We start from the raw sequence: 24007 nt of genomic DNA on the forward strand, positions 1-24007 counted from the left end.
TTATGAGAAGAGGAGATTAGAACAGAGAGACATCAAGGGTTTAGGTGCACTGAGGAAAGTCATATAGGGACACAGTGTGAAGGCAACCATCCTCAAACCAAGCAGAGAGCCCTCAGGAGAAACTAAATCTGCTGATACTTTGATCTTGGACTTTCAGCCTCCCAAACTGAGAGACAATAAATTTCTGCTGTTTAAGCCATGCAGTCAATGATATTTTGTTTGGTAGCCTTAGCAAACTATATATGATATATACATAATATGTTGGCAAGAGTATTGTTTTGTGAAATTTTAGTTTCAGTTGTCTGTATGGGTCCTAAGTCTCAATGCAAGATGCATTTCTTATTATGGGTTATAGGTCTAAATATTTGAAAAACAATGAATTAGAAGAAGTGAAGGATTTTGCCTTCCAACTTTGACACAAGCCAGTTGAACTACATACTTGCACTAGGCAAATCTGGAGAAACACTGGCCCCACCTTTCACGGGGAGAGGCTAAGGAAAAGAAATGGCTTTGCCTAGGCTTTGTGCTCCTTGTGAAAATAACTCTAGAATAGTGCTCTAGGGTGGAGCTTGGGGATAGAAAGTACAAGGTCTGTGAACTTGGATGGAGAAAACATACATATTTATTTTTACTAATATGTATAGAATATAAGCTTTTCTATCAACTATAAATGGAAGCAAGAGATTTCAGTAATATTAGGAGTACCTGTAACTTTGTCACCAGTAGAAGTCAGACATCTTTTCATATTACATCATACAAACTGTAACTTAATAGACAAATTACAGCCATCAATATATCAAAAGTATATTGGTAGGGTGCCTGGGTGGGTCAGTTGATTAAGCATCTGCCTCCAGTTTGAGTCACGGTTCTAGGGTCTTGGGATTGAGCCTCACGTGGGACTCCCTGCTCAGCAGGGAGCCTGCTTCTCCTTCTGCCCCTCCCACTGCTTCTGTTCTCTTTCGCGCACTCTCTCTCCCTCTCTGTCAAATAAATAAGTAAAATATTTTAAAAAAGTATATTTGGGGGCGCCTGGGTGGCTCAGTGGGTTAAAGCCTCTGCCTTTGGCTCAGGTCATGGTCCCGGGGTCCTGGGATCGAGTCCCGCATCGGGCTCTCTGCTCAGAGGGGAGCCTGCTTCCTCCTCTCTCTCTCTGCCTGCCTCTCTGCCTACTTGTGATCTCTGTCTGTCAAATAAATAAATAAAATCTTAAAAAAAAAATAAAAAAGTATCTTGGTTATTAGATTTGCTGATTGAACTCGTTATTTAATATATTAATAAAGAAACATACTTATTATGCACAGATTTTAAATATATATATGTATATATTTTTTTTTAAGAGAAAGAGAGAGAGAAAAAGAGAGAGAATCCTAAGCAGGCTCCATACCCAGTGTGGAGCCCAACACAGGGCTCGATCTCACAACCCTGAGATCATGACATGAGCTGAAATCAAGAGCTGGACACTTAACTGACTGAGCCGCCCAGCAGCCCCCCCCAAATATTTTGATAATAACCATGTTTATACATAGTTTGCTCCCTTTGGGGCCCTATGTATTTTGTCTTAGGCATTTAAGAACATTTTTCTGAGAGTGGCTTATAGGCTTCATGAGATTGTCAAAGGGGATCTGTGGCAGATAAATGGCTAAGAAAATCCTCTCTACAGCTTTATTTTGATAGCCTCACAACTTCCCTCTGCTATCCTTCACCTGATTCTTTTCTTAACTGTCTCTCAACTTCTACCCTTTTGATTATTACCAGGACTTTCCTGACCAATTTCTTTTAACTGGGGATTTCTTTGGTTCTGACTTTGACTTGACCTGTTCCCAGAGGCTGCCTCTTCATCTGCCACCTCTTGCAGTACCCACTGGCCAAGGATGGTGTCCTGCCCTGGTAACAGGGCAAGGAAATGGACCCTCAGGATTGCTGAGCACCCGCCAGAAGAAGGTGCCTTAGGCCTGTGGCCACAAGGCCATGCAAAGAGCTGATGGCCATTTGAAAAACAGCTTATATAGTCGACAGCACAAATGGGAACCATTCTGTTCCAGACCCTATGGACTGAGGATGTTTGGCTTACTTTTGTGGTTTCCGCAATCATATCATTTCATATTTAGACCCCCTACCCCAGCTCATGACCTGAATGTGTAGCCCCAACCAAAGCCCTCTAGATTCTAGATGTCTGCATTTCCATGGCTCATTTGCACCAACAATGGCCAACAATGGCCATATATGGTGTGTCCACCTCCCAAAGTGTGTCCTTTCACAGCCTGTCTGCCAGTTCACAGTAATTTGGATCTTCACCCACTGGGGTTTCCCCTTGCATACGGCAATCCCATTCTGTTTTGCCCACCCAGTCAACACTGTGGGGAATTTCACACTGCACCAAGAACAGAGTGATAACTTCCAGTGGTACCAACCACCTCCTCTTTGTGGGAGAGATTATCCTAAAGAGAAGGAGGAGCAATTCAGCTTCTCACCACCCATGTGTCAGTGGCACACTCTGGCCTCTAGAGGGATCCCCATGAATAAGGGAGAGGAGGAGAAGCAGTTCTGAGCCTTCTGGGGGCAGGAATCTGGAATCTTTAATCACTAGCTGTCCTGAAGAATGGGGCTCATGTCTTGGCCACATATCCTAAATTCACTGCTGTCCTTTAGTGTTCTTTGGGCACTTACCTGATGTATCCTGTCTAATCTGTCCTCCCAGTAGCCTCTGCCCACTGTCAACATTTATCCCTATGGGGTTCACTATGCAAATAGATTCTTGACTGCTTAGGCTCAGCCTGGCCTAAGTATCCAAGTACTTACTACTAAAGGACTCCCTCAGTGGAGGCTCCAAATTGTGGCCAACAGGTGCAATGGGTGTATCTAGAAAGCAACCAGTCAGGGACAAATGCATACCTCTAATCTCATCTGGGCTTCTAGCTAGGAATAAACAATGCTCTGTATCATGTTCAGTTTTGTTTTCCCTCTACACTGATTGTTAGAAGCGTTGCAATACATTATGTTTCTTTTCTCACCTTTTTATTAAAAAATATTTTAAACACACAGAAGAGTTGAAAGAGTCACATAATGAACAGCTATATTTCATCCACTTAAATTTAATAATTTTTAAAATTCTGCATGACAGTTTTTAACATTCTGCTCTCTTTGCACCCTCACCCATCTCCTTGTTTGTGTGTGTGGAATTGTGTTTATTTGTATATATGCCCACTTCCTTCCCCATGGACCACCGGAAGCTAAGTTCAGACATCGAGATGCTTCATCCTAAAATACTTCATTATGCATCTTCTAAGAACTGTCTCCTACAAAATTTTCAAAGCATTAAAGTTGCTCTGATGTGCTCCATATCCCCGAAGAACCTAGGCCTTCTGTTATTTGGTTGGGAGACTGGTTTTCTCAGCAGGTGTTTCAACATTGGTGGGCACCAGATGCCAGGCTGTAGCCTCTGGCTGCTCCAGGGGCCAGCCACTCGGCCCGCCTTTTATCGTTCTCCTGGATCTAGTCCTCATTCTCATTAAGAAGCCAGACACTCAGGTCTGGGCTTCCCAGGCACAAATAACCCACCCTTCTTCTATTTTATGTGTTTTTTTTTCTATTTATTTTCTTCTATTTTATGTTTTTTAAACATTTTATTTATTTATTTGAGAGAAAGAGAGAGAGAGAGTGCGCGCATGAACAAGGAGAGTGGGAGAGCGAGAAGCAGGCTTCCTGCTGAGCAGGGAGCTTGATGGGGAGCTGGATCCCAGGACTCCAGGATCATGACCTGAGCTGAAGGCAGACGCTTAACTGACTGAGCCACCCAGGTGCCCCTAAATGTTTTCTTTTGAGTAGGAAATACATTCACGTGTTGTCAAAGGGTGAATAATGCAATACCCCCCATATCCCTGCCACTCCTGTCTCAGCTTTTTCGTGCCCCTCCCTGGAGGAAACCCATCGTATTAGCTTCTTGCAAGCCATTCCTCAGATTGCTTATATGTTTATAAGCAAATACATGGAATATCGATGGCTCCCTTTCACTACAGAAATGATAGCATTATAAACACTGCTCTGCACTTATGTTTATCAATAACCTTAAAAATATGAGGCACTGGGTGGTTCAGTTGGTTAAGCGTCTGCCTTCAGCTTGGGTCATGATCCTGGGATCCTGGGACTGAGCTCCGCATCGGGCTTCCTGCTCAGTGGGGAGGCTGCTTCTCCCTCCCCCTGCTCTTGTGCTCTAGCTCTCTCTCTTTCTCTCTCCCTCTCTAATAAGTAAATAAAAACTTAAAAAATAACTTTAAAAATATATAACTAAAAGATAAGCACAATCCTGTATTTGAAACTGATACCTAAATTCAAAGTGCTCTGTGGTACTCCAGCTTCTAAACAGTTTACATATATAAACACCACCGAAAGTGGTGTTTGCTCAGGGAACCTCCATTCTTACAAAGTGGTTTCCACAGAGACTCCTGCCAAGCTCCATCAACAGAAATCCAAAATCCAAACTCCATCTAATATGAAAGACAATCCTATCCGGTACTAAACATAACCCTAACTAATACAGTCCTGAAACTGTATGTTCCAAGCATGACATATACCATATGAAGTACTCCTTTCTAATATGTAACTTAACATATAGAAGTAGTTGACAGCTCCTATATTTTGGAGCTTGCTGAAATAATTTATATTTACAAATCCTAAATCCTTATCCTGCCTACTCTGCCTTGCTCATTCCTTCGCCTGGAAACCACAATAATAGCTCTTGCTCGGGTTTTCCTACTACTCTTTTCGTCCCTTGACTGACCCGGTGCTTCCCACATGGCCCTGGATGGCATAGCATGCCCCTTCCTCTTAGAAACTACTAGTAACATCTTTTCTTTCCATTTTTGAGTTCTTAGTTTATTAATCCTCTCATGAAAAATGTACACAATCACGACAGATAAAGTCACTGCAGAACCTTTACGCCTTCTGTTGTCCGATCTTCAGCTCACTTCTTTTTGCCAGCACCAATGTTGGCTTTTGTAGTCTCCCTGTATTTCTTCATTCTGCTCTTGGTTCCTTTTGCTGTTTTCTCAACATCTTTTTTCTTCATATATAGGCCATGTCTTGCAAGTCTATGTTTGGGTTTGTTATTCTTTGCATAATCCAAAGAATCATAAATCATGCCAAAACTAGCAGTCTTGCCACCACCAAAATGGGTTCTGAATCCAAATACAAAGACGACATCTGGTATGGTCTTGTGCATTTTTGCTGTTTCTCCTGAACGTCTGTTGCCTTTCCAGGGTGAAGAGCATCAGTGACCATCTGTTTCTGCTGAAGTAGTCCATTGATCATGAATTCCTGGTCTGGATAGTTACTGATGATGGTAGCCAAGCTTTAAGCAGCAAGGGAGGAAAAAACCTGTCTTTCAAACGGCAACAATTTCCTGGGCTGTTGGCCTCACTATGTTTTTTTTTTTTTTTAAAGATTTTATTTATTTATTTGACAGAGATCACAAGTAGGCAGAGAGGCAGGCAGAGGGAGAGAGAGAGAGAGCGAGAGAGGAGGAAGCAGGCTCCCTGCTGAGCAGAGAGCCCGATGTGGGGCTCGATCCCAGGACTCTAGGATCATGACCTGAGCCGAAGGCAGAGGCTTTAACCCACTGAGCCACCCCGGCGCCCCCCTCACTATGTTTGAATAATATTTAAACCTATATTTTAAAACAATCATGAAGTTTATATAATTAAAGAAAGATATGGTAACATCTCAACTGAATGTTACTTAGAAGTTATATATCTGTGTAGGTGGAGTACAGGGAGAATTGCAATGGTTTGTCCAATACTAGATAAATTAAGATAAGTTATTCCCAAGACAAAACGGCAAAATGAGATTCAAAGTCAATGAATTTGATTCATGCTAATTTATCCAGTAAACTGATCATTTAAAATAAAAAAAAAACAGAACTAACTATTTGATTTCTTTCCTTTTATATAAAAGGGAAATTTAACTGTTTTCTTAGTACTCTTCAGATGTTCCTTCTGTTATAAGAAGTAAAGAGCATGGCATCTAGTTCTGTCTAGAAAAAGGTGTAACTTACAGATTCAACACGATCTCTATCAAAATCCTGCCAGGCTTTTTCTTAGAAAGTGACAAGCCAAAATTTATATGGAAATACAAGGGATTCACAATATCCAAAGCAATCTTAACAAAGCTACAAGACTTGCATTTCCCTATTTCAAGACTTGGTACAAAGATATGGTATTCAGCGTGGTACTGACATAGAATAGGTATATAGATCAATGGAATAGAACTGAGAATCTAAAAGTAACCCCTTACATTGTGGTCATTTGATTCCCTAAAAGGTTGCCAAGATAATCCAATGGGAGAAAGAACAGTATTTTAACAAGTGGTGGTGGGACACTGGATACCCACATGCTAAAGAATGAAGTTGGATCCTTTCCTTACATCACACACAAAAATTAATTCCCAATGGATCGTATAAAACTATAAAACTCTTAAATGTAGGGGTCTGAGAAACACAGAAGTATGTCTTCATAACTTTAGGGTAGGCAAAGTCTTGTTAGGTGTCTGACAGAAAAGTGAAAAGACAGGGATGCCTAGCTGACTCAGTTGGTAAAGCATGCAACCTGATCTCAGGGTCATGAGTTTGAGCCCCATGTTGGGTGTAGAGCCTACTTAAAAAAAATAGGGATGCCTAGTGGCTCAGCTGGTTAAGCACCTGCCTTCGGCTTGTGTTGTGATCCTGGGGTCCTGAGATTGAGTTTAGCGGTGGACTCCTTGCTCAGCGGGGAGCCTGCTTCTCCCTCTGCCTGCCACTCTCCCTGCTGGTGCACTCTCTCTCTCTGACTAATAAATAAATAAAATCTTTTTTTAAAAAAGTAAAAGACCATCCACAGAGTGGAACAAAGTATTTTTAAATCACATATCTGATAAGGAACTTATGTCCAACATATGTAAAGAATCTTATATTTCAATAATAAAAAGATAGCCCAGTAAAACATAGGCAAAGGATATGAACAGACATTACTCTAAAGAAGATATGCATGTGAAAATGTATTCAATATCATTAATAATTAGGGAAATACAAATCAAAAGCACAGTGATCAAATTAAAGAAATACAATTCAAAAGAATTGCATCCACTGCAACGGGTATAGTAAAAGGGAAAATAACTAATGTTGGTGAGGATATGGTATACTTGGAACCCTCATACACTGCTGGTGGCAATGTAAAGTGATGCAGACATTTTGTAAAAAGATTGTCATTTTCTGAAACACAGAGTTATCATATGAACAGAAATCCCACTCATACGCGTATACCCTGGAGACATGAAAATATGTGTCCCTGGGAAACTTGTACATGAACTTGCAGTATTATTCATAATAGCTCCAAAGTGGAAACAATTAAAATGTCCATTAGCTGATAAATGGGTAAATCCAATGTGGTATAGTGATACAGTGAAATATTTTTTCAGTTATAAAAAGCAATGAAACACTACATTTAATGCAATGAAGTGCTACAAATGGAAAAACTTTAAAAACATTATTCTAAATGAAAGAAGCCATTCACAAAAGACCACATGTTTTATGATTTCATTTACATGAGATGTCAAAATGAGGCAAATCCATGAGACAGAAAGTGGGCATGGGGTGGAGAGTTGGTGAGAAATGGGAAGTGACTGCTAATGGGTACAGGGTTGCTTTTAGGGTGATAAAATATTCTAAAATTGATTGTGGGTGATGGTTGCACAGCTCTGAGGATATATTAAAAACCACAGAATTGTACAGTTAAGTGTGAATTGTAGTCTATGTGAAATATATTACAATAAAGCTATTTAAAAGTGTGTAACTTACTTATCTTAGATGTTTGAGTAAAATATTTGTGCCTGGGTGCCTGGGAGGCTCAGTCATTAAGTGGCTGCCTTTGGCTTAGGTCCTGATCCCAGGGTGCTGGGATTGAGTCCTTCATCGGGTTTCTTGTTTAGAGGGAAGCCTGTTTCTCCCTCTCCTACTTCCCCTGCTTGTGTTCCCTCTCTTGCTGTGTCTCTCTCTGTCAAATGAATAAATAAAATCTTAAAAAAAATATTCGTGCCAAAGGGCACACATTTTCACTGAATGACGGAAAGAATATTTTAAATCCAGGGTAGCTCTTAACCTTTGATATCATTTAAGTTTTACATTATACTTTATGACATCATAGATTATTACATGTAGGCAGTCTTTTACTTTATAATCCTAAAGTTAAGAAAATAAAAATAATAGTTTCTTGAGAAAAGTTATTTCCAGAAGCCAATTTTTTTTTTCCTGAGAAATTGAACCTTCTAGATCTTAATGTCTACCTAGTCTAAGTTAGCATGAGTCACAAATCAGACTTCGTTTTTGTTAATAAAACAAAAAAAATCATTTCCTAAATCCCAGATTGATCTCTTCACTTAGAATATTATGGGAGGGGGTGCTTCCCCTGAATCATCACTGGTTTGGTGTTTTCCCTTTTTGTCTGTGTTGATTGTCTTACCTACTCTATTATGGTCCTCCACATAAATGTGGAACATCCATTAAACCATCTTCTGAGAGTTGTAGGAGTAGGAAGCTGTGGAGAAGGAAAGTCTAAGACAGGAATATTGGCTATTAGAATGTCCTTGAATTTCTCTACTATTGCTGTAAACTTCTTCAAAGGAACTTGATAAACCTTTTCAATTTGTAATTTTAGTTGTTTAGTTTTTCATTTTTTGGGTTTCGCCTTCAGGGAGTGGTGCTGTTGTTGCTCATTCTTTTTATGACGCAAATATAGTAGTGAGTTTAAGTTCCAAATGAAACCTAAGTTATTGCACCTTGCACTAATAAGAGGTGTAGCATTTTGGTGGTCCACTTTGGATTGATTCTAGAGGGAACACATACATTTGAGTGTGTTGTCTGACCTGATTATAGAGTAACACATAATCTTTAAGTTTTGAGACAAAAATTCAGAGCAAGAGTTGATTCAACTTTATTGCAAGCTGCTCTGCCACTTGAGCCTAACCACCCTGCAGATTCAGCAGTTCCCAAAGTATTTCTGGTATTTTGATGGATATGATGGAGCTTCTGGAAAATCCCTGTAGAGGATCTCAGCTCAGACTTCTGGGATTTTGGAACAAAGCAGTGCCATTTTGTGAAGACAGATACTCCCTTTCTGAGAAGTAGCTCCTGATTTACTTCTTAGCCACGATAGAAACCAAAGGAAAACACACTTATCATCTGACCTCAGTTGTTTATCCTGATCTGGCTGTTATTGGATCTATGAAGCCAAAAAGTTGGTCATGCATACTGATAATTCAACATCAAGTGGAACAGTATATAGGAGATTGTGCATGAACATGTCCCAAAGGAGTAAACTGTGTGAGCAAATGGCTTGAATTTGCATGGCAGTTACTCCTGCTGTACTGATATTTTTCTCTTAACCCATATTATGGCTTCATGGGGAGTTTCCTATGACCAACTGACTGAGCAAGACTAATTTCTTTCTCAGGATTGACTTAGGGATGGTTCTGCATGATTTGCTAGTACTAATCTTAAGGTGTTTTTTTAAATTAAAAAAAATTTTGGATGGTATATTTTATTTTATCTATTTTTAAAAAGATTTATTTATATATTTATCAGAGAGAGAGAGAGAGAGAGAGAATGCACAAGCAGAGGGAGAAGCAGGCAGAGGAAGAAGCAGGCTCCCCACTGAGCAGGGACCCTGATGTGGGACTCGATCCCAGGATCCTGGGATCATGACCTGAGCTGAAGGCAGATGCTTAACTGACTGAGCCAACAAGGTGTCCCATACTTTTACTAAAAAAAAAAAAAAAAGACTTAGAGAGAGAAAGAGGGAGAGGGAGATAGGAGGGCAGGGGCAGAAGGAGAATCTTAAGCAGACCCCACATTGATCATGAAATTGGACAAGGGGCTTGATCTCATGACCCTGAGATCACTACTTGAGCTGAAACTGGAGTTGGACACTAACTGACTGCACCACCCAGGAACCCCATTTTTGTTTATTTTTAAAGCAATCTCTGCATCTGATGTGGGGTTCAAACTTAAAACTCTTGAGATCAAGAGTTGGGTACTTTATCAACTGAGCCGGCCAGACACCCTGTTAAAGTGTATTTGTTAATATTAACCTTACAATTTAGACTTTGCAGTGCATCAAAAGTCAATTGTAACTGATCTTGAAAAGGAAGTGAACATCACTTAGAAAGAGATACAATGACTTATAAGGACTCAAGGTCTTACTTTCCTAAGGAGAACACAGGAACATCTCTGATGGTATGAGGTGGCAGGGTGTGTAGCAGAACCAGGCTAATGGGTTATTATTGTTGGCATTTTAAATATGAGTGGAAGGGTATTCGTGCATGTCAAGTTTTTATTTTAATAAACTTTAGACTCACAGAAATTTGTGAATATAGTATAGAGTTCACATATACTCTTCACTTATCTGCCCCTAGTATTAACAACTATAAAATCATAGAACAATGATCAAAACCAGGAAATTAACAATGGTGCAATACTATTAACTAAACCACTGACCTTAAAATCCCAGCACTTTTCTCCCAGTGTCCTTTTAATGTTCCAGGAACCAGTCCAAAATACCACATTTGCATTCAGTGTAAAAATACCCTTGTCTCCTCCAATTTGTTTCCTTATTTTACCACAATTCATTTCTTTGTCTTTCATAATGTTGACAGTTTCCATGAGTGTTGGTCAGGCATTTCATAGAATATCTCCTGGTTTAGATTTGTTTGATGTTTCCTCATGATTAGATCAAAGTTATGCATGGAATGTTTTGTCCTTCCCAGTGCATCGTATCAGGAAGTAAATCTTGATCACTTGGTTAAGATGGTATCTGCTGGGTTTCTCCAACATAAAATTACTAATTTTCCCCCGTGTAATTATTAAATGCTTGGGGTCAATAACTCTGAGATTATGCTAACATCCTGTTTTGCCTGCTGATTTTAGTATCCCATGGTGAAACTTGCTTCCATTTGCTATGGTGTTTGCCTAAAAGGTATGTAAAATTTTTTTATTCCTTTTGTATTTGGTATATATAATTGGTATTTTTCCATGAGGAAGAGTTGTCCCTTCTCTCACATTAATTAGTATTAGTATGGAATCATGGATATTTATTTATTTTATGAGTTATTATCTAGTACTCATTTTTTAGTTTATTTCCCATATTGCCCCAGCTTTGGCCATTGATAATTCTTTCTGTTGGCTCTGTGTCCCATTAACATTCCTTCAAATTAATTGAAACACATCCTGAGGCACGTGGATGGCTCAGTCAGTTAAGCATCAGCCTTCTTGGCTCAGGTCATGATCCTAGGGTCCTGGGATCAAGCCCCAAATGGGCCTCCCTGCTCAGCAGGAAGTCTGCTTGTCCTTTCCCTCTGCCCCTCCCCCTGCTCATTCTCTCTGTCTCTCATAAATAAATTAAAAAAATTCCCAAACCCCCACTTCCTTATTTTATCACATCATAAGATATTCCAAATTCATCCTATATTTTCCCTTGATAAGATTTTGAAGGCAGAAGAGAATCTATGGTGGCAATTTCAGGCAGATACAGGACTGATGATGAGTTCTAAATCACTCTGGTGATGTTGGCAGCTAAAAGAGTCAGTAACAGCCTCCTGGATGTTCATTCCCTTAGCCTTCCAGTAATTGTTGTATCAGCTCTCTATCACTACATCACAAATCACAACAAACTTAGAACTTAAAACAAATCACATTTCTTATTCCACAGTTTCTTTGGATCAGGAGCTTATCAAGGCTTAACTGGACCTTCTGCATCAGAATCTCTCACAAAGCTGAAATCAAGGTGCTGCTCAGGGCTGGAGTTTCATCTGAGGATTGACTTGGGAAGGGTCCACTTCCAGGCTCAAGTGGATGATGGCTGAATTCAGTTCCTTGTGGTCCAACAGAGGAGGGCCCCAGTTCTCAGCTGACTGCTGGCTGGAGGCCACCATCAGTACTGTGTCATGTGAACCTTTCCAACATGGCTGCTTGTTTCACCAAACAGAGAAGGCAGGAGAGAGAGTCTGCTAGCAGGATGATGTCACAGTCTCATATAACCTATTCACCAAAGTGACCTCCTCTGATGTCCTTAGCATATGACAAGCAACTCTTGCATTCTATTGGTTAGAAGCAAGTTGTTAGATCAGTCCATATTTATGTGAAGGAAATCATGTGTGGGTGTGAACAACAGAAGTGGGGGATCAGTGAGACCATTTTACAGTGTTCCAACACAGTTGTGTAAACCTCTAATTTTTTTCTTGGACCATCTAGAGTAGCTTCTCTTTTATTGATGGTGTCCTGGTTGACCAGCCATCTTGTCAGGATTATATCTATATCCCTTCTGTGAACTAGCCAACTGCTGTCTGGACTAATCAAAGCTGTGAAGATCATAAAACCTGTAGCTTCCATCTTCATGCATCCAAATAATCTTTCCCAGAACACCAGGCTGTTTGGACATGCCCTCCACCTCTGAGATTCTTCAACTCTAAGACGTGTTAGAGGCCCATTGCAACAGCAGACACTATGAGCAGAAGGCACATCAGAGGAATTCTTATCCTATAACTTCTAGTATAAGTATGTATGGAAGATTAATGTTTTCAAGGGAGGCTGGGTTTTACCTCCCTCACCCTATTCACACACATTTCCTGATAATAAGGTGAGAAGAAGGCATGACACCTAATCTGAAAAGTAAAGAAAAAAGTATACAAAAAGGTCTTTTCAAGAAATGTTGCTGGATGGTCAACTAATCTCTGACAAAACAGGAAAGAATATCCAATGGGAAAAATGGCAGTCTTTTCAACAACTGGTATTGGGAAAACTGGACAGAAACATACAGAAGAATGAAATTGTACCACTTTCTTACACCATACACAAAAATAAATTCAAAATGGATGAAAAACCTAAATTTGAGACAGGAAACCATAAAAATCCTAGAGAAGAACACAGACAACAATCTCTTTGACCTTGGCTATAGCAACTTTTTGCTAGACACACTGCTGGAGGCAAGGGAAACAAAAGCAAAAATGAACTATTGGGACTTCATCAAGATAAAAATCTTCTGCACAGCAAAGGAAACAGTCAACAAAACTAAAAGCAGCCTACAGGAGAAGATATTTGTATCTGATAAAGTGTTAGTATCCCAAATCTATAAGGAACTTATCAAACTGAATACCCCCAAAACATATAATCCAGTTAAAAAATGGTCAAGAAGACATGAATAGACACTTTTCCAAAGAAGACATCCAGAGGCTAGTAGACAAATGAAAAGATGCTTAACATCATTCATCATCAGGGAAATACAAATCAAAATCATGAGATACCATCTCACACCTGTCAGAACAGTTAAAATTAACAACACAAGATTGATGGTGTTGGTGAAGAGTTGTTGGTGAGGGTGCAGGGGAAGGGGAACCCTCTTGCACTGTTGGTGGGAAGGCAAACTGGTGTAGCCACTATGGAGAACAGTATGGAGGTTCTTCAAAAAGTTAAAAATAGAACTACCCTCTGATCCAGCAATTGCACCACTAGGTATTTACCCAAAATACAGATTCAAAGGGGGTATAAACACACTGATGTTTATAGCAGCATAATCTACAAGAGCTAAACTATGGAGAGAGCCCAAATGCTCATTGACTGATGAATGGATAAAGAAGATGTGGTATACATACATAAACACACACACACACACACACACACACACACACACACGAATATTACTCAGCCATCAAAAAGAACAAAATCTTGTCATTTGCAATGACATGGATTGAGCTAGACTATACTATGCTAAGTGTAATAAGCCACTCAGAGAAAGACAAATACTGTATATGACTTCACTCATATGTGGAATATAAGAAACAAAACAGACAAACACACAGGAAGGGGAAAAAGGAGAGAGAGAGAGAGAGAGAGAAACAAACCATAAGAGACTCTTAACAATAGAGAACAAATTGAGGGTTGATGGAGGGAGGTGAATGGGGGATGGATTATATAAGGAATAGTATTAAGGAGGGCACTTGCTATGATGAACACTGGTGTTTTATGTTAAGTGATGAACCACTGAATTCTACTTCTGAAACCAATATTGCACTGTGCATTAACAAACTAGAATGTAATTAAAATTTTGAAATAAAAACAAATGGTGCTGGGAAAACTGGATATCCACTTTCAGAAGAATGAAGTTGAATCCTTACCTAACACCATATACAAAAATTAATTCAAGATGTACCAAAGACTTAAGTATCAGACCTAAAACTGTGAAAGCATAGAGCAAAACTTAATGACATTGGATCTGGCATGATTTCTTGGATAGGACACCAAAGGCACAGTCAGCAACAACAAAAACAGATCAGACTTCACAAAAATTTAAAATGTTGTGCATCAAAAGACTGTATATACAGGACAAAAGGCAATCCACAGAATGGAAGAAAGTATTTACAAATCATATATTGACAAGAGATTAATACCCAGGATGTCTAGATAACTTTAAAACTCAACAACAATAAAACCAAAGAACCTGATTAAGAAAATGAACAAAGGCCTTCAGTAGATGTTTCTTCAAAGAAGACAGATGGCCAACAAGCGTATGAAAAGATGCTCAATATCACTAATAATTAGGGCAAAGCAAATCAAAACCACCACTACCTGCCACTCATTTGGATAATTACTGTCTAAAGAAGAAGCAAAACCCAATCAATCCTAAGTGTTAGAGGATGTGGAGAAATAGGAACCTTTGTCCAGTATTGGTAGGAAAGTAAAGTGGTGCAGTCATTGTCTAAAACAGTACAACATTTCCTCAAAAAATTAAAAAAATTAAAAAATATATGATCCAGTAATTCAACTTCTGGGTATGCCCAAAATGACTGAAAACAGATTCTCAAAGAGATATTTGTACACCCTTGTTTAGGGCAACATGATTCAAAATAGTTAAATACGGAAGCAACCTAAGTGTACACCAATGGATGAATGAATAAACAAAATGTCATATATACATACAGTAGAATACTATTCACCCTTAAATAGGAGGGCAATTCTGATATATGTGATGGCATGGATGAAAGAGTACTTGGTGCTAAGTCAAATAAGCTAGACACCAAAAAACAAATACTGTATGATTCCACTTAAGTGAAATACTTAAGTCTTCAAAATCCTAGAGACTGAAAGTAGAATGGTGGTTGCCAGGGCTAGGTGGAGTGGGAAATGGGAAATTATGGTTTAAGTTATGGTTTAGGTAGAGTTTCAGTTTTACAAAATGAAAGGAGCTCTAGGGATGGATGGTGGTGGTGGTTCCAGAACATTATGAACATATTCAATGCAACTGAACTACACACTTATAAACAGTTAGGATGGGGGATCCTGGGTGGCTCAGTGGATTAAGCCTCTGCCTTCGGCTCAGGTCATGATCTCAGGGTCCTGGGATTGAGTCCCACATCGGGCTCTCTGATCAGGGGGAAGTCTGCTTCCTCCTCTGTCTCTCTGCCCGCCTCTCTGCCTACTTGTGATCTCTCTCCCTGTCAAACGGTGAATAAAATCCTTAAAAAGATAAATAAATAAATGGTTAAAAAAAACAAATAAGTAAATGGTTAAGATGGTAAATTGTATGTTACTTATCACTGTTTCATTGAAGTTTCTTTCTGAGGGTTTAACTTGTTCTTTCATTTTGAGTATATTCCTCTTTGAGTATATTTGAGTATATTTTGATTGACTTTCTGTGTTGGTTTCTATGCATTAGATGAAACAGCCATGTCTCCCAATCTTGAAGGAGTGACTTTGTGTAACAGATGAATCTTATCATTCAATATTGCCCTAACTCTTGGTTGTCTCTGAAACTTTTGTAATTTTTCCAAAAAGCCTTTTTAAAAAAAAATAAAAGACTTATTTATTTATTGCAGAGAGAGAAAGAGAGAGAGAGTGGATGCAAGCAGCAGAGGAAGAGAGACAATTGCATGCAGACTCCCTATTGAGCATGGGGCCCAATGCAGGGCTTGATCTCATGATTCTGAGATAATGACCTGAGCTGAAATCAAGAGTCGGATGCTTAACTGACTGAGCCTCCCAGGCACCCCTTTAAGTTCCTTTTTTAGAGATACCAGTGAGTTGTAGTGAGGCAAAGGGAGAGCACAAAGATCGCCTCCACTGGCCTAGTTCCCCAAGAGCAACTTTGTAGCCTCTAGATGTATGCCAGACCTGAAACCTCGCCCTCAGGCTGAAGCCCCTGAACTAATAAATAGGCCTCTTTCACAGAAAGACTGGGATTGCATTTCAGTCTGCTGTCTGTGCCCTGTCCTGGTTGTAGTACCTTGCCAAGACTGTATCTCTGACTGTTATAATCCTGTGGGACACAAGAACTCAAGGAAATTAAAGATGAGACAAACAAATGGAAAGGTATTCCATGCTCATAAATTGGAAGAATTAGTAGTGTTAAAATGTCCATAGTACCAAAAGCTATCTATAGATTCAGTGTAATCCCTATCAAGATACTTGAAGTATTTTTCACAGAACTAGAACAAATACTTCTAAAATTTGTATGGAACTACAAAAGACCTTGAATAACCAAAGTGATCTTGAGAAAGAAGGGCAGAGCTGGAGGTATCACAATCCCAGATTTCAAAGTATACTACAAAGCTATAGTAATCAACACAGTATGGTACTGGCACAAAAAAGGGCACATAAATTAACACAACAGAATAGAGAACCCAAATAAACCCACACTTATGTGGTCAATTAGTCCACGACAAAGGAGGCAAGAATTGTATACATTGGGGAAAAGATAGTCCATTCAATGAATGGTGTTGGGAAAACAGAGTAGCTACATGCGGAAAAATGAAACTGGACTACTTTCTTGTACCACATACAGAAATAAACTCAAAATGGATGAAAGACCTAAATGTAAGACTTGAAATCATAAAACTCCTAAAAGAAAACATAGGCAGTAAACTCTTGGACATTGGCTTTAGCAATATTTATCTGGGTCTATCTTCTCAAGCAAAGGAAACAAAGGCAAAATAAACAATGGGGACGATCTCAAATTAAAAAGCTTTTGCACAACAGAGGAAACCATCAACAAAATGAAAAGGCAACCCACAGAGTGGAAGAGGATATTTGCAACTGATATATCTGGTGAGGGCTTAAGATCCAAAATATAGTTAAGAACTCATATAAAGCATACCAAAAAACCCAAATCTGATTAAAAAGTGGGCAGAGGACCTGAATAGACACTTTTGCAAAGAAGACACACAGATCACCAACAGACACATGCTTGACATCACACTAATTATCAGGGAAACAATTCAAAACCACTGCCTCAAACTAGTCAGAATGGCTACTATCTGAAAGTATATAACACTATAACAATTGTTGGTGAGCATGTGGAGTAAAGGGGACCCATCTACACTCTTGGTGGGAATGTAAATTGGTTTAGCTACTACGAGAAACAGTATTGAGTTGCACAGAAAGATTATATATAGGAATACCATATGACCCAGTAATTTCACTTCTGGGTATTTTTTGAAGAAAACAAAAACATTAATTCAAAAGATATATCCATCCCTATGTTTATTGCACCACTGTTTATAGTAGCCACATTATGGAAACAACCTAAGTGTCCACTGATAGATGAGTGGATAAGGAAGATGTGGTGTATACATACAAAGGGATAGTACTCAGCCATAAAAAAGAATGACATCTTGCCAATAGCATGGAAGGAACTAGAGTGTATTATGCTGAGTGAAATAAGTGAAATAAGTCAAACAGAGAAAGATAAGTACCTTATGATTTCACTTATATGCAGAATCTAAAAAGCAAAACAAACAAAATGAACAACAGAAACAGGTTCATAAATACAGAGAACATGATGGTTGCCAGAAGGGAGTGGGGTGCGGGGTGGGAGGATGGTGAAATAGGTGAAGGGGATTAAGAGTTACAAACCTGGGGCACCTGGGTGGCTCAGTGGGTTAAAGCCTCTGCCTTCGGCTCAGGTCATGATCCCAGGGTCCTGGAATCGAGCCCCGAGTCGGGCTCTCTGCTCGGTGGGGAGCCTGCTTCCTCCTCTCTATCTGCCTGCCTCTCTGCCTACTTGTGATCTTATCTGTCAAATAAATAAATAAAATCTTTAAAAAAAAAAAGAGTTACAAACCTCCAGTTATAAAATAAATAATTCACTGGGATGAAAAGTATAACATAAGGAGTATAGAAAACAATGTAATAACTTTATATGATGATTGATGGTAACTACAGTTATGGTGAGGATTTTATAATGTATATAATTATTGGATCACTACGTTGTACACCTGAAACTAATATAATATTGTATGTGAACTATACTTCAATTGAAAAAATAAAGAAAATCGGGCACCTGGGTGGCTCAGCGGGTTGAGACCTCTGCCTTTGGCTTGGGTCATGATCCCAGGGTCCTGGGATGGAGTCCCACATCGGGCTCTCTGCTTGGTAGGGAGCCTGCTTTCCTTCCTCTCTCTTTGCCTGCCTCTCTGCCTACTTGTGATCTCTGTCTGTCAAATAAATAAATAAAATCTTAAAAAAAAAAAGAAAAGAAAAAATAAAGAAAATCTACAATTTAAATAAATAAATAAATAACCCAAACAGAAATCCAAGCTCATAGTTACAGAGAACATATTGGTGATTGCCAGAGGGAATAAATGGGGGGAGGGGGCGAATAAAGAACTCCGTCTCCTTTGGTGCAGTCCTGTGGGATCCAAGAGTGTAAGCCTCATTGGCCATTAGAGTCAGGTGATATAGAGGTGTCCCCTTGGCAGCAGCTGCAAAAATCAAGGTTGTTAGAGGAGAGTATAAGTTTCCTTCTGGGAGATACTGGTGAGCTGGAGCAAGGCAGAGGAAATGCATCAAAACTGTGTCCACCAGCTTCCATTCCCTGCCGGCACCTTAGTAGGTCCCTAGTTGTTTGCTAATCCAGAAGCCTGCCCATTAGGCTGGAGCTCTGGGATGAGCAAATAGGCCTCTTTCACAGAAAGACAGGGGCTATGTTTCAGTCTGCTGTGTGTGCAGTGCCCTTGGAGTGGTAGTCTGCCAAAAACTCTGATTGTTACAGTCCTATGGCACCTGGGACCAGAAACCCCCTCTGGCTTCCAGAGTGAGATGATCAAGAGGTGTCTACTAGGCAGTAGCTGCAAAAGCCAGGGCATGAGGCTCATGTAAAAGTTCCAGTTGGGGAGCTCCTGGGCTTTGGAGTATGGCAGAGAGACAGTGAAGATGGCATCTGCTGGCTGGAGGCAGAGAGAGAGGAAAAGGATGGTGTCTGCCAGAGAGCCAGCTGCTAGATATATGCTAAATCATATGCCTGTCTTTCAGGCTGACACACTGAAGTTAGCATATGAGCCTCACTCACAGAGAGCCTGGGTGCCTCTTGATCAACTGTCTCTGTGCTGAGCCTGGGATTTGCGAACACTTTAAGAGCCATTTCTTAGTTTTGTCTAGCCTTGTGAGTTTTATGTTCACAAGCCTCATTGGTTTTCAGAACTAGATGTATTGGGGGCTTGTCTCTCAGGATTAGGTCATAAAAATTGGGATACTCAATGTGAGGTTCAAGTCCTTTGCTTCTTGGGGAGAAGCTCCAGGTTTTGAGTTTCCTTCTGAATCCTTCCCAGTTGAGTTCTCTCCCTGGTCACTGTGCCAGGGATGGGGGTTTATCGTGAGATTGTGCCCCAGCCTCTCCTACCTGCTTTGATGTGGGCCTTCTCTTATTGACCCTACATGTAAGAGTCACTCAGTCACTTTTAATTTTTTTTTTGCCCCCAGAAAAAGTTCTTTAATATGTAGTTGTAGATTCGGTGTGTTCCTGGGAGCAGGTGAGTTTAGGATCCTCTTAAGTTGCTATCTTGAGCCAGGACCTGGTAAATTCATGATGTCTGTATTTTATCACAATAAAAAAATGTGGAGAAAATGATAATGACTGCAAAGGTAGGGACAATGTTCTATCTTATTCCTAGTAAACCTACAAGTGTTTCAGGGCTGTGAGGAGCCAGCACACAACTAAGGCCAGTTAACAACTGACAGCTGCTGGTGGGTCCCCACAGGACCTGAGAAATAGGGACACGAATGCCAGGATAGCATGCTGAGGGCTTGATGTTGTCTTTATGGGGACATGCCCACAGTTTTGGCTCTTGCTGTGGAGTAAGTGCAATAGAGAGAGAGAATATTTGGAGACAGTGTGTGACAACCTCTTATAACAGCCAATGAAGTAGAAGTTGATAGTATCTAATATTAATGAAACTTCTTAATATTAAAAATGCCATGAAGCATGTGTACTGTCTTCTACTGGACAATTCTAGGGAACCCCTGGCTAGGCCTGATATTCCTTTTTATTTTTTTTAATGTTAAAATAAAATTTTAATAGATAAAGATTCTTATTACACTGGAGTACAGTAAATTATACCACCACTTTAGGACAGTCCAGGAGAGAGAAAAATAAAAGGGACATTCAGTTGAAGTATACAACTATCACCTTGACAAAAAATGTCAAAAAAAGAAGTTTTCAACTGAGAAGTTAATCTAATAAGGAAAAACAGATGACAAAACACCCCCCCTCCCCAATCAGTGAAGATACTGCATTTATTGTATTGTATGAGAGAAAGAAAAATGTGGACCCTCAACATAAATACTAAAGGGATGAAAATAAGAAGCAAATTATACCTCCAAATAAAGAAACTTTCCCAGTGAAACATATTTAAACTGGTTTATGCATTCAGTAAAGATTTAATCATATGTACTTCAAGCCCCACAGTGTTCTAGGCATAGGGAATTTACAGTTACAAACAAAACAAATGGAATATCTGCTCTTAGGGAGTTTAAATTCTTGGAGAGAGTGGGTGGAGACAGATCATATGTGCTGTCTAGAAGAAACCTACTCTACAGATAAAATCAAAGTGGGTACATTAAAAGTAAATGATCAAAAAAGATATACAATGCAAACACTAAAAACAAATGATAAATAAAAACCTTAGCTGTATTGGCATCATTAATATAAAAAATATGTTTCAGAACAAGGAATATTAGCAAAGATAAAGAGGGATATTATGTTATGGTAAAGTGGTCAACTCGTTAAGAAGACATACCAATGTTAAGATATCTGCACCTAGCAATGGAGTTTTAAAACACATGTAGCAAATAGTGAAAGAACTAAAAGGAGAAACAGATAAATTCACTATTATAGTTGGAATACATATTCCCAGGTATTGATAGGAAAAGTACACAGAAAATCTATAAGTATATAGAAGTCTTGAAGGACACCATCAACCAAACTGACGTAACTGGGATTTATAGAATACTCCATCCAGCAAGAACAGAATACACAGAACACATTTATTTTCAATGGAACATTAACATTTACTACTCTAGATCATATTGTGGGCCATAACGCAAACTCTAAAAAATTTAAAATGATTGAAATTACACAAATTATGTTTTCAAGGCACAATGGAGTTAAACAGAAAGCCATTTAGGCAATCTTTAAAATATTCAGAAATTAAAGAACATATTTATAAATAGCCCATTGTCAAAAAGGATTAAGGGAATTTAGAGATCATTTAGAACTGAATGAAATTAAGAATGCAAAGTATCAAAATTTGTGGAACATAGCTAAAGTTAAAGTTAAAGGGATATTTAGAGCATTAAGAAGAAAGGTCTCAAATAAGTTATGGAGGGTTCCTACAAAGCTAATACAAGATGGCCTGAGGCCTAAGGGAAGATTCTTTTTTTTTTTTTAAATTTTATTTTTTATAAACATATATTTTTTCCCCCAGGGGTACAGGTCTGTGAATCGCCAGGTTTACACACTTCACAGCACTCACCATAGCACATACCCTCCCCAATGTCCATAACCCCAAACCCCCTCTCCCAACCCCCCTCCCCCCAGCAACCCTCAGTTTGTTTTGTGAGATTAAGAGTCACTTATGTTTTTTTTTTTAAAGATATATATACCCCTATGTTTATTGCAGCATTATTTACAATAGATAAGATATGGAAACAACCCAAGGGTCCATCAATAGATGAAAGGATAAAGAAGATGGGATAAATCCACACAATGGAATATTAAGGAGTCACTTATGGTTTATCTCCCTCCCAATCCCATCTTGCTTCATTTACTTTTCTCCTACCCCCTTAACTCCCCATGTTGCATCTCCTCTCCCTCATATCAGGGAGATCATATGATAGTTGTCTTTCTCCAATTGACTTATTTCACTAAGCATGATACCCTCTAGTTCCATCCACGTTGTCGCAAATGGCAAGATTTCATTTCTTTTGATGGCTGCATAGTATTCCATTGTGTATATATACCACATCTTCTTTATCCATTCGTCTGTTGATGGACATCTAGGTCCTTTCCATAGTTTGGCTATTGTAGACATTGCTGCTATAAACATTCGGGTGCACGTGCCCCTTCGGATCACTACGTTTGTATCTTTAGGGTAAATACCCAGTAGTGCAATTGCTGGGTCGTAGGGTAGTTCTATTTTCAACATTTTGAGGAACCTCCATGCTGTTTTCCAGAGTGGTTGCACCAGCTTGCATTCCCACCAACAGTGTAGGAGGGTTCCCCTTTCTCCCCATCCTCGCCAGCATCTGTCATTTCCAGACTTGTTAATTTTAGCCATTCTGACTGGTGTGAGGTGGTATCTCATTGTGATTTTGATTTGTATTTCCCTGATGCCGAGTGATATGGAGCACTTTTTCATGTGTCTGTTGGCCATCTGGATGTCTTCTTTGCAGAAATGTCTGTTCATGTCTTCTGCCCCTTTCTTGATTGGATTATTTGTTCTTCGGGTGTTGAGTTTGCTAAGTTCTTTATAGATTCGGGACACTAGCCCTTTATCTGATATGTCGTTTGCAAATATCTTCTCCCATTCTGTCAGTTGTCTTTTGGTTTTGTTAACTGTTTCCTTTGCTGTGCAAAAGCTTTTGATCTTGATAAAATCCCAATAGTTCATTTTTGCCCTTGCTTCCCTTGCCTTTGGCGATGTTCCTAGGAAGATGTTGCTGCGGCTGAGGTCGAAGAGGTTGCTGCCTGTGTTCTCCTCAAGGATTTTGATGGATTCCTTTCTCACATTGAGGTCCTTCATCCATTTTGAGTCTATTTTCATGTGTGGTATAAGGAAATGGTCCAATTTCATTTTTCTGCATGTGGCTATCCAATTTTCCCAACACCATTTATTAAAGAGGCTGTCTTTTTTCCATTGGACATTCTTTCCTGCTTTGTCGAAGATTAGTTGACCATAGCGTTGAGGGTCTATTTCTGGGCTCTCTATTCTGTTCCATTGATCTATGTGTCTGTTTTTGTGCCAGTACCATGCTGTCTTGATGATGACAGCTTTGTAATAGAGCTTGAAGTCCGGAATTGTGATGCCACCAACTTTGGCTTTCTTTTTCAATATTCCTTTGGCTATTCGAGGTCTTTTCTGGTTCCATATAAATTTTAGGATTATTTGTTCCATTTCCTTTAAAAAAATGGATGGTACTTTGATAGGAATTGCATTAAATGTGTAGATTGCTTTAGGTAGCATAGACATTTTCACAATATTTAGTCTTCCAATCCAGGAGCATGGAACATTTTTCCATTTCTTTGTGTCTTCCTCAATTTCTTTCATGAGTACTTTATAGTTTTCTGTGTATAAATTCTTAGTCTCTTTGGTTAGGTTTATTCCTAGGTATCTTATAGTTTTGGGTGCAATTGTAAATGGGATTGACTCCTTAATTTCTCTTTCTTCTGTCTTGCTGTTGGTGTAGAGAAATGCGACTGATTTCTGTGCATTGATTTTATATCCTGACACGTTACTGAATTCCTGTACAAGTTCTAGCAGTTTTGGAGTGGAATCTTTTGGGTTTTCCACATATAGTATCATATCATCTGCGAAGAGTGATAGTTTGACTTCTTCTTTGCCGATTTGGATGCCTTTAATTTCTTTTTGTTGTCTGATTGCTGAGGCTAGGACTTCTAGTACTATGTTGAATAGCAGTGGTGATAACGGACATCCCTGCCGT

The 24007-nt window shown here is 39.3% G+C and overlaps 1 pseudogene; it reads right to left on the reverse strand.

Annotated features, from left to right (window-relative positions):
- Positions 1-4960: 4960 nt before the first annotated feature.
- The window catches only part of LOC116858414, a 30148-nt pseudogene continuing 11101 nt past the window's right edge, over positions 4961-24007 (reverse strand).

The sequence above is a fragment of the Lontra canadensis genome, unplaced genomic scaffold (assembly GCF_010015895.1).
Source record: "Lontra canadensis isolate GAN:19392208 unplaced genomic scaffold, GSC_riverotter_1.0 scaffold136, whole genome shotgun sequence".
Lineage (NCBI taxonomy): Eukaryota > Metazoa > Chordata > Mammalia > Carnivora > Mustelidae > Lontra > Lontra canadensis.